This window comes from Rhinatrema bivittatum, unplaced genomic scaffold (genome assembly GCF_901001135.1).
Source record: "Rhinatrema bivittatum unplaced genomic scaffold, aRhiBiv1.1, whole genome shotgun sequence".
NCBI classification, from domain to species: Eukaryota; Metazoa; Chordata; class Amphibia; order Gymnophiona; family Rhinatrematidae; genus Rhinatrema; species Rhinatrema bivittatum.
In genome coordinates, this window is record NW_021820334.1 from 435,781 (window position 1) to 445,624 (window position 9,844).

Below are 9,844 nucleotides of genomic sequence, written 5' to 3' on the forward strand. Positions count from 1 at the left end.
GTATTTCTGTTTTTTTAAAATATATTTACTTAACATTATAACTTTTATTACTTATAGTAGTTAATTATTACATTATAATTATATAACTCACTGTATGCTACTGTAGCTAGTATTACTATCATACTCTATTTAATTTTCAATGACAAAATAATATACATAATTTATAATTGAATAATATGATCAACATTATTATTTCTCACCTTTCTTTTTGAGGTCTTCCACCTCACGAGGGTAGGAGGCCCGCCGGCAAAACTCCTCCTGGAGAGAGGCCCAGGCAGCAGTCTCCCTTTGCAGGTTAGGCCTGCTGCCTGGGGGGGTGTACAGGTTCCTCTCATCCAGGAGCATGAGCCGGGCCAGGAGGTCCACGTCGCCCTGGGTAAAGCGGGGCTTCCTGGACCTTGCTGCCACCTTGGAGGAGGACGGTGGGGAGGAGTCAGACTCCCTCCCCCTGTCCTCACCGGACTCCCTTTCACGTTCCATCCTACCATGCGAAAATAAAAAAGAAGATGAAAAAAAGTATGTGCTATAGGACAGCTGTTTGTTCAGAAGCTCACACACTAATGCAGGGAGGGGCTAGGCAGCTCCCCCCTGTCTGTGAAGCCAGCCCTCAGCCCTCACCCTCACAGTGACAGTACACTATTCAGTTAGTGGCAGGGACATGGGGGGAGGGGAGGAGTGAGGGTCAGGCAGCTGAGCTCCCCCCCCCCCCCTGTCTGTGAAGCCAGCCAGGCTCTCACTATGTAATGCAGGCAGGGAGGGAGCTGTCTCAGCCCTCACCCTCACAGTGACAGTACGCTATTCAGTTCAGTGGCAGGGACATGGGGGGAGGGGAGGAGTGAGGGTCAGGCAGCTGAGCTCCCCCCCCCCCCCCTGTCTGTGAAGCCAGCCAGCCTCTCACTACGTAATGCAGGCAGGGAGGGAGCTGTCTCAGCCCTCACCCTCACAGTGACAGTACGCTATTCAGTTCAGTGGCAGGGACATGGGGGGAGGGGAGGAGTGAGGGTCAGGCAGCTGAGCTCCCCCACCCCTGTCTGTGAAGCCAGCCAGCCTCTCACTACGTAATGCAGGCAGGGAGGGAGCTGTCTCGGCCCTCACCCTCACAGTGACAGTACACTATTCAGTTCAGTGGCAGGGACATGGGGGGAGGGGAGGAGTGAGGGTCAGGCAGCTGAGCTCCCCCCCCCCCCCCTGTCTGTGAAGCCAGCCAGCCTCTCACTACGTAATGCAGGCAGGGAGGGAGCTGTCTCAGCCCTCACCCTCACAGTGACAGTACACTATTCAGTTCAGTGGCAGGGACATGGGGGGAGGGGAGGAGTGAGGGTCAGGCAGCTGAGCTCCCCCCCCCTGTCTGTGAAGCCAGCCAGCCTCTCACTACGTAATGCAGGCAGGGAGGGAGCTGTCTCAGCCCTCACCCTCACAGTGACAGTACACTATTCAGGTCAGTGGCAGGGACATGGGGGGAGGGGAGGAGTGAGGGTCAGGCAGCTGAGCTCCCCCCCCTGTCTGTGAAGCCAGCCAGCCTCTCACTACGTAATGCAGGCAGGGAGGGAGCTGTCTCAGCCCTCACCCTCACAGTGACAGTACGCTATTCAGTTCAGTGGCAGGGACATGGGGGGAGGGGAGGAGTGAGGGTCAGGCAGCTGAGCTCACCCCCCCCTGTCTGTGAAGCCAGCCAGCCTCTCACTACGTAATGCAGGCAGGGAGGGAGCTGTCTCGGCCCTCACCCTCACAGTGACAGACAGTACGCTATTCAGTTCAGTGGCAGGGACATGGGGGGAGGGGAGGAGTGAGGGTCAGGCAGCTGAGCTCCCCCCCCCCCCCTGTCTGTGAAGCCAGCCAGCCTCTCACTACGTAATGCAGGCAGGGAGGGAGCTGTCTCAGCCCTCACCCTCACAGTGACAGTACACTATTCAGTTCAGTGGCAGAGACATGGGGGGAGGGGAGGAGTGAGGGTCAGGCAGCTGAGCTCCCCCCCCCCCCCTGTCTGTGAAGCCAGCCAGCCTCTCACTACGTAATGCAGGCAGGGAGGGAGCTGTCTCAGCCCTCACCCTCACAGTGACAGTACACTATTCAGTTCAGTGGCAGGGACATGGGGGGAGGGGAGGAGTGAGGGTCAGGCAGCTGAGCTCCCCCCCCTGTCTGTGAAGCCAGCCAGCCTCTCATTACGTAATGCAGGCAGGGAGGGAGCTGTCTCAGCCCTCACCCTCACAGTGACAGTACACTATTCAGTTCAGTGGCAGGGACATGGGGGGAGGGGAGGAGTGAGGGTCAGGCAGCTGAGCTCCCCCCCCTGTCTGTGAAGCCAGCCAGCCTCTCACTACGTAATGCAGGCAGGGAGGGAGCTGTCTCAGCCCTCACCCTCACAGTGACAGTACGCTATTCAGTTCAGTGGCAGGGACATGGGGGGAGGGGAGGAGTGAGGGTCAGGCAGCTGAGCTCCCCCCCCCCCCTGTCTGTGAAGCCAGCCAGCCTCTCACTACGTAATGCAGGCAGGGAGGGAGCTGTCTCGGCCCTCACCCTCACAGTGACAGTACACTATTCAGTTCAGTGGCAGGGACATGGGGGGAGGGGAGGAGTGAGGGTCAGGCAGCTGAGCTCCCCCCCCTGTCTGTGAAGCCAGCCAGCCTCTCACTACGTAATGCAGGCAGGGAGGGAGCTGTCTCAGCCCTCACCCTCACAGTGACAGTACACTATTCAGTTCAGTGGCAGGGACATGGGGGGAGGGGAGGAGTGAGGGTCAGGCAGCTGAGCTCCCCCCCCTGTCTGTGAAGCCAGCCAGCCTCTCACTACGTAATGCAGGCAGGGAGGGAGCTGTCTCAGCCCTCACCCTCACAGTGACAGTACGCTATTCAGTTCAGTGGCAGGGACATGGGGGGAGGGGAGGAGTGAGGGTCAGGCAGCTGAGCTCCCCCCCCCCCCCTGTCTGTGAAGCCAGCCAGCCTCTCACTACGTAATGCAGGCAGGGAGGGAGCTGTCTCGGCCCTCACCCTCACAGTGACAGACAGTACGCTATTCAGTTCAGTGGCAGGGACATGGGGGGAGGGGAGGAGTGAAGGTCAGGCAGCTGAGCTCCCCCCCCCTGTCTGTGAAGCCAGCCAGCCTCTCATGCAGGGAGGGAGCTGTCTGTGTGACACTGACAATCTCTGTTAAACTTTTTTTTCACTAAATTAGCATAAAATTAAATGAAGTACTTTTGTGTGTTAAACTTTTAATTTCCCCTAATGTAAGTAACTTCATTTAATATTATTTTTATATTATTTTATGCTATTTTCACCGAAAAAAAAGTGCATTAACTATTTAACTTAACCAACTAACTAATAGTAAAGTAATACTGTATAAAAACTAAAACAAAATCTTATATATTTATTATATTATACACTTACACTGGTAAAGTTGTTGATGATATTGTAACTCTGTGCACACTACAGCTCAAGCACTCAGCTTCTGATTCCTGAATGGCACTGCAGTCTGCTGCTGCTCTCCTCTGTCAGACAGCACGTAGTAAGAAAATAATTATTAGTGCGTGCAGCAAAATGGCCTCTGGGGACCTCACAGAGCATGCTCAAGAGAGCGCGCACTAATCCGCGTTTGTGCGCACTAACCAGCGGTAGTGCGCACTATCCAGCGGTAGTGCGCACTAACTACGGATGAGTTAAAATACTGATTCTACATTCCCATTGGCTGTTTTCCAGGTGGTGCGAACCAGTGGGAGCCCAGAACCGTACATTTAGCTAACGAACTCCTTAAAAATTGATACGTTTTACTTAAAAGTTGCAATTTTTGGTAGTGCGCACTAGCATTAGTTAGTGCGCACTAACGGGAACTTTGGGCGCACTAACCCCGTTAGTGCGCACTAACTCTGTTCGTAAAAAAAACCAAATCACACGCGAAAAACTAAACTTTTAAACGAATTGGTCGACCGAAGCCCGATCCGATTCCTAAAAACGAAGCACATCTCTAATGTTCAATAGGTAACTGACAGAATTGTGCTTCCCATGACATGCAAATGTGATTCTGCAGTCACATGACAGAACCTTTATTTTCCTTCCTCATCTGTGTAGACATCTTTTTTTTTTTTTTTCCAGTGAGAAAAAGTGTAAAATCGGTCACTTCCTATTCTCATCTATTGCACTGTTGTCAACATAGATCATTGTGTGTCCATCTATCATTCCCAACCACTTTCCCTCTGTTTCCATGCCAACTTAATTTATTTAAGAATCTTTGCTGAAGGACTTTGTCAAATATATTCTGAAAATCCAAGTGTATTATATCAACTGGATCCCTTTTATCCACTACTTTAAAAGAATTTCAATGGATTAGGGAGGCCAAACCTTCATCCTGTCATGATGATCTTTCTTCCAACATTGTTACAGATAATAATGTAATTGAACAATACTTTTATTATAATTTCTCAAAAATATCAAAACACAAGCTTACAAAGGATACATTTACATGAACAAGTTTAATTAAATTAATTTAATAAGTATAACCTATATCTTTCCCAAAAACCACATTTTACCCAACATATATAACATTAAAACAGAAACAACATACACTCATCTAAAAACTACCATATCTCATTCATATCCATACCATATTCATCCACATACTGTTTAAGAACACTGTTACCCTACTATTAAAAAATATGTTACACAAATTGGGGCAGATTTAAAAAAATTATGCGCGCGTGTACGTTTGTTCACGCAACCGGCGCAAACAAAAGTATGCCGGATTTTAAAAGATATGCGCAGCACTGAGCAGCCTGCCTCCGTTCCCGAAATCGGAGTGGCCTCGGAGGGAACTTTACTTCCACCCACCTGCACCTTCCCCTCCCTTCCCCTCCCTAAACCACCCCCCAGCCCTATCTAAACCCCCCCTACCTTTGTTGCAAAAGTTACGCTTGCTCGAGGCAGGCGTAACTTGCGCGTGCCAGGCCGGTTGCCAGCGCGCAATTCCCCAGCCTGGGAGTTTTGGAGGCCTCGGCCATGCCCCAGAAACGCCCTGGGCCGGAACCACACCCGTGGCCCTGCCCCTGGATGACGCGTCACTGCAACACGCCCCCAACACCCCCCCGAAACGCCCCCCCAGGAAAGCCCTGGGACTTACGCATGTCCCGGGGCTTGTGCGCGCCGCCGAGCCTATGCAACATAGGTTTTTATTATTTTTATATTTAGGAGCTGCCATCTTCTTATGCTTTGTATTTTATGTTTTCTAGTGAATCCTATCTGTTTGAAATTTTGAGAGAGGTGGTTATTGTGAAAAGCATGGGGGCGGAAGGGGCAGAATTTTGGGGGTACGCGTGTATCTTGCGCGCATACCCCTTTGAAAATCTGCCCATATTGTGCACTCTTTTATACTATTGATTCATTATCTATAAATAATACCAAAACTCCACTGTAATTTTTAACCCCAATAAGGCCTTTGTTTCACTGGAAATCAGCTTCTTCAGAGAGGGGGGTTTCAACATCAAAATTATTTTATAGCCAATAATTTCATCACTTTCCAAGAGACAACTCTGGAGACTTCCAAAAGATGTTAAACGTGGAATAATGGCAGTAATCCATCTTTGAACATCTCAAGTTTCATCGATTAAATCTTCACTATCTCTACTTAAAGAAAAATAAAGAAAAGATGAATACAGCCAGTCAGACTGTTCTAAATACTTTTTCCTTTTCCTTTTTAAATGAATTCAGCAACTTCATAGTTTAAATGTAAGCACTGCTGGTTCCTTCAGTGCTTTTTATTATTTTTATATTTAGGAGCTGCCATCTTCTTATGCTTTGTATTTTATGTTTTCTAGTGAATCCTATCTGTTTGAAATTTTGAGAGAGGTGGCTATTGTGAAAAGCATGCTTGTGATTACAGAAACTTTGAAACTGTCTTGAAGAAATGATAGATAACCTGCATTATATTGGTCTATCCTATTTCTCGAATCCATTGGATGTGAGAGGATTCATCTTCATGTGTGATCCTTGCATTTGATTTCTGCACTAACAAGGAAGACTATAGAACAGTGGTCCCCAAACCTGTCCTGGAGGGCCACCAGCCAGTCGGGTTTTTGGGATATCCTCAATGAATATGCATGAGAGAAAATTTACATGTTATGGAGGCAGTGCATGCAAATTTTCTCTCATGCATATTCATTGAGGATATCCCAAAAACCCGACTGGCTGGTGGCCCTCCAGGACAGGTTTGGGGACCACTGCTATAGAACATAGATATTCATTGTTTGAGTGTTCAAATTACTATATTTTGCACATTTTGATATTTTGAAGTCCTTTCATGTATTCCCATCAGTGAAATTTTTATTTTTCTGTCTGAACTTGTTTTTTTGGTTTGTTTCATTTTGGTATGTCTGCTTTTGGTTTGCATGTTTGTTATGAGCCCAAGTTAATTGATGTTTTATATTGTATATGCTTATTTATATTTCGGTGGTTTAAGCAATGTAATTTATAAAGTTTTTGTAAGATTGATTCTTTGATGAATAAAGTGCTTTTTGTATATCTAACTCAATTTATATAGTGTATCTCCCTTGGCTATTTGATATTATTTAGATGCATGGATATAAACAATTATAGATGTTTTCTGTAGAAATCCTTCTAATATGGAATAATACCATATCATTCAATGCATGTATTATATAGATGCACTGTTTTTTAATATCTGTTGGGGTAGAATTTCTGATTCTCACAGCCATGGCGTATGACCATTATGTTGTGATATGCAATCCCCTGCGTTATACCATCTTCATGAGTAAGAGGGTCTGTGCTCTTCTGGCAGCTGTTTCATGGGTAATAAAGTGTATTGGAGCCATTGCCCACATATTCTTTATGTGACTATAATTTAATCAATCACTTCTTCTGTGACTTCAAAGCACTGCTGAAACTTCTCTGAACAGATACCTCTGTTATTCAATCTCTCACTAATTGGTATTTGGAGTCTTTATTCCATTTCTCCTAACCCTGACATCCTACATGTTCATCATCTCCTATAGCCTGAGAATCTGCTCTATAGAGGGGAAAATCAAGGCCTTCTCCACCTGCTCCTCCCACCTTACCATCATCATTTTGGCATATGGCGCTATGATATGAGTTTATATGCAGCCCAAGTCAGGAGACTCTGTCAAATCAAACAAACTGGTAACTGTATTGTATATCATTATTTATCCTACTATTAAACCCTCATATTTATAACCTGAGAAGCAAAGAGTTAAATGTGGCCCTGACAAAAATCCTTCAGCAAGAAGTCACCATTATCAGGCACCAAACAATTGTAACCCTATCTTAGTAGGTAATGGTATGTCATATTCTGGTGGGGTCATAAACTTATTTATAGTTCTTTGGGGCAGGGACACCTGACTAGCTCTTCCTTTTTGCTCTTTCCCCAAGGTGTGGGTTCTTTTTGGGGAGGGAAATAATTCACTTTCAAGGCCTAAGTGCTAGGGGTAACTGATTCCTTAGTGTTGTCCATAAGACAGAGGTAATTTTCTTCACTGTCTATGCTGTGTGCCCAAATAGTCTGGACTCACTGGCTTAGTGTCCAAATTAAAGTCTTTTAGGGATGTGCAGAAGGAATAAATTTGTTTCATTTCATATTTTCATTTTGTAGGGACCACAATTCGTTTTGTTAGTTTCATAGGGGGAAAAACAATTAATTTGTTAGTTTTATTCATTTTTGTTTGCCATTAAAGTCAATGGGGGAAGTATTTGCAGCCTATTTTTGGATGCAGAATTGGGGTTTTCTTATCAATTCTATTGAAACTTCTGGGGAGCAATCATCAGAATGAGAAAAGAGCTCATTCTGATGATTCATGCCACTTTGGTGCCACTTAGACTGTGGCCAAGTGGCACCAAAGTGGCATGAATAGCCTAAGGCACTGTAAAGGGGCAAAGGGGTACCAGGAGTGGCAAGAGTGCTTTAACAGAGGTGCAAAGCAGCAGCAAGAGTGTCAAAAACACACCACAGCTTCAAAAGAGAGCACCGATAACAGATGTATGAACCATCAAAGGCAGCACAACAGACAAAGTGGCAAGACAAGTGGCATCAACATCCTACAGCAAAATGAAGGGGGAACATAGCAAGCAGAAAGGGTGTGAGAAAAAATCATAAGGCACCGATAAAGGGACAAAGCAGCAGAAAGACTAGCACCAACACACTGAGGAACCATGATAGTGGCAAGAACACCACAAGGAGTAGACTGAATCATCTGGTGTATGGAAGCAAGGCAGAGTTGCAGAAAATTGATAGGGGCAAGACAGGCTGGCAGAGTGGAGGTAGTCTGGTCCCTGGGGTTTTTATAGGGGCAAGACAGGCTGGTTGAGCTGAGGTAGTCAGGTCACTGTGGTGTTGATAGAGGAAAGACAAGGATGCAAGACAAGATGAGGCTCAGTCCACGGATGGTGTTAGGCAGGTAGTAGTGGCCCCCGGCGCCCAAGGACCAGGTCTTCTCAAAGTTGGGTTGTTTGTGAATGCAGCCAAAAGTGGGTGGTAAACTCCATCTAAGGCTAAATACCGGCACAAGACCGATAGTCAACAAGTAGTTCAATAAAAAAACGTACAGTAAAGAAAAGTCTGACTGCCTGGCAAGAACAGCAGCAAAATAGAACAAATATCTTTTTCAGCAATAGAAAATTAATTATAGCCAACTAGCAATAGAATTGAATAAAGATTTGAGACACTCTGAGAGAGCTCAAACAGCAAACAAGCTTCTGAGATAGAACCCAAGAAGAGGGGAGCGGGGTGAAGGGGGATGGGCCCCCCTGCATGCAGTGTGACTGTCAACCGGGGTATACTGTCCACCCGACCTGTCTTGAACCATGGACCAAGGAGTCTAACACACGTGCTAGGACCTGAAACACGATGAACTATGCCTGGGTGGGGTGCAGCTGCTGCGGGTGCAGATCTTGGTGGTAGTAGCAAATATTCAAACAAGAGCCCTGGAGAGAGTTCCCTTTCCTTTGTGCGGGAAAGGGCTCCCTAGAATGGGTTCACCCCTAGAGTGTGGTGGTTCCATTGGCGTCTGGTGAGCTCTCGCTGGTCTTTTACAATCTGGTGGATGTATCACATATATAAATGATAATTTTGAAGGCTGAGGCAGAGGAGGTTTCCATGTGAACAGCTTTTCAACATGTGTCAGTGGGTACTAAGAGATAGGCTACACCCGGGGAGAGTTCCCTTTCCTTTGCACAGGAAAGGGTTCCTTGGAATGGGTTTGCCCCAGAGTGGGGCCCAAGCCTTCAAAGTGTGGCAAAGTGGGGAAGGTTTCCATGTGAACAGTGGTTCAACATGGTCAGTGGGTGTTAAGAGATAGGCGACACCCAGGGATAGTTCCCTTTCCTTTGTGCAGGAAAGGGCTCCTTGGAATGGGTTCACCCCTAGAGTATGGTGGTTCCGTTGGTGTCTAGTGAGCTCTCACTGGTCTTTTAAAATCTGGTGGACGTAGCAGATATACAAATGATAATTTTGAAGGCCAAATTGGAGGAGGTTTCCATGTGAACAGCAGTTCAACATGGGTCTGCAGATGTTAAGAGATAGGTGACACCCGGGGAGATTTCCCTTTCCTTTGTGCAAGAAAGGGCTCCCTGGAATGGGATCGCCCAGAGTGGGACATGAGACTCAGAAAGTGTTATGACATTGTTTCCATGTGAACATCAGTTCAACATGGGTCGGTGGCTGTTAAGAGATAGGAGACACTCGGGGAGAGTTCCCTTTCCTTTGTGCAGGTATGTTGTGGCTTGATCTGCCACTTCTTCCTGAACTGGTTCACTGCCAGAAGAAAATGGCTTCTTTTCATTTGTGAAAGATAATTCAACAGAGGATGCTTTTAGAACAATATAGTCTGCCA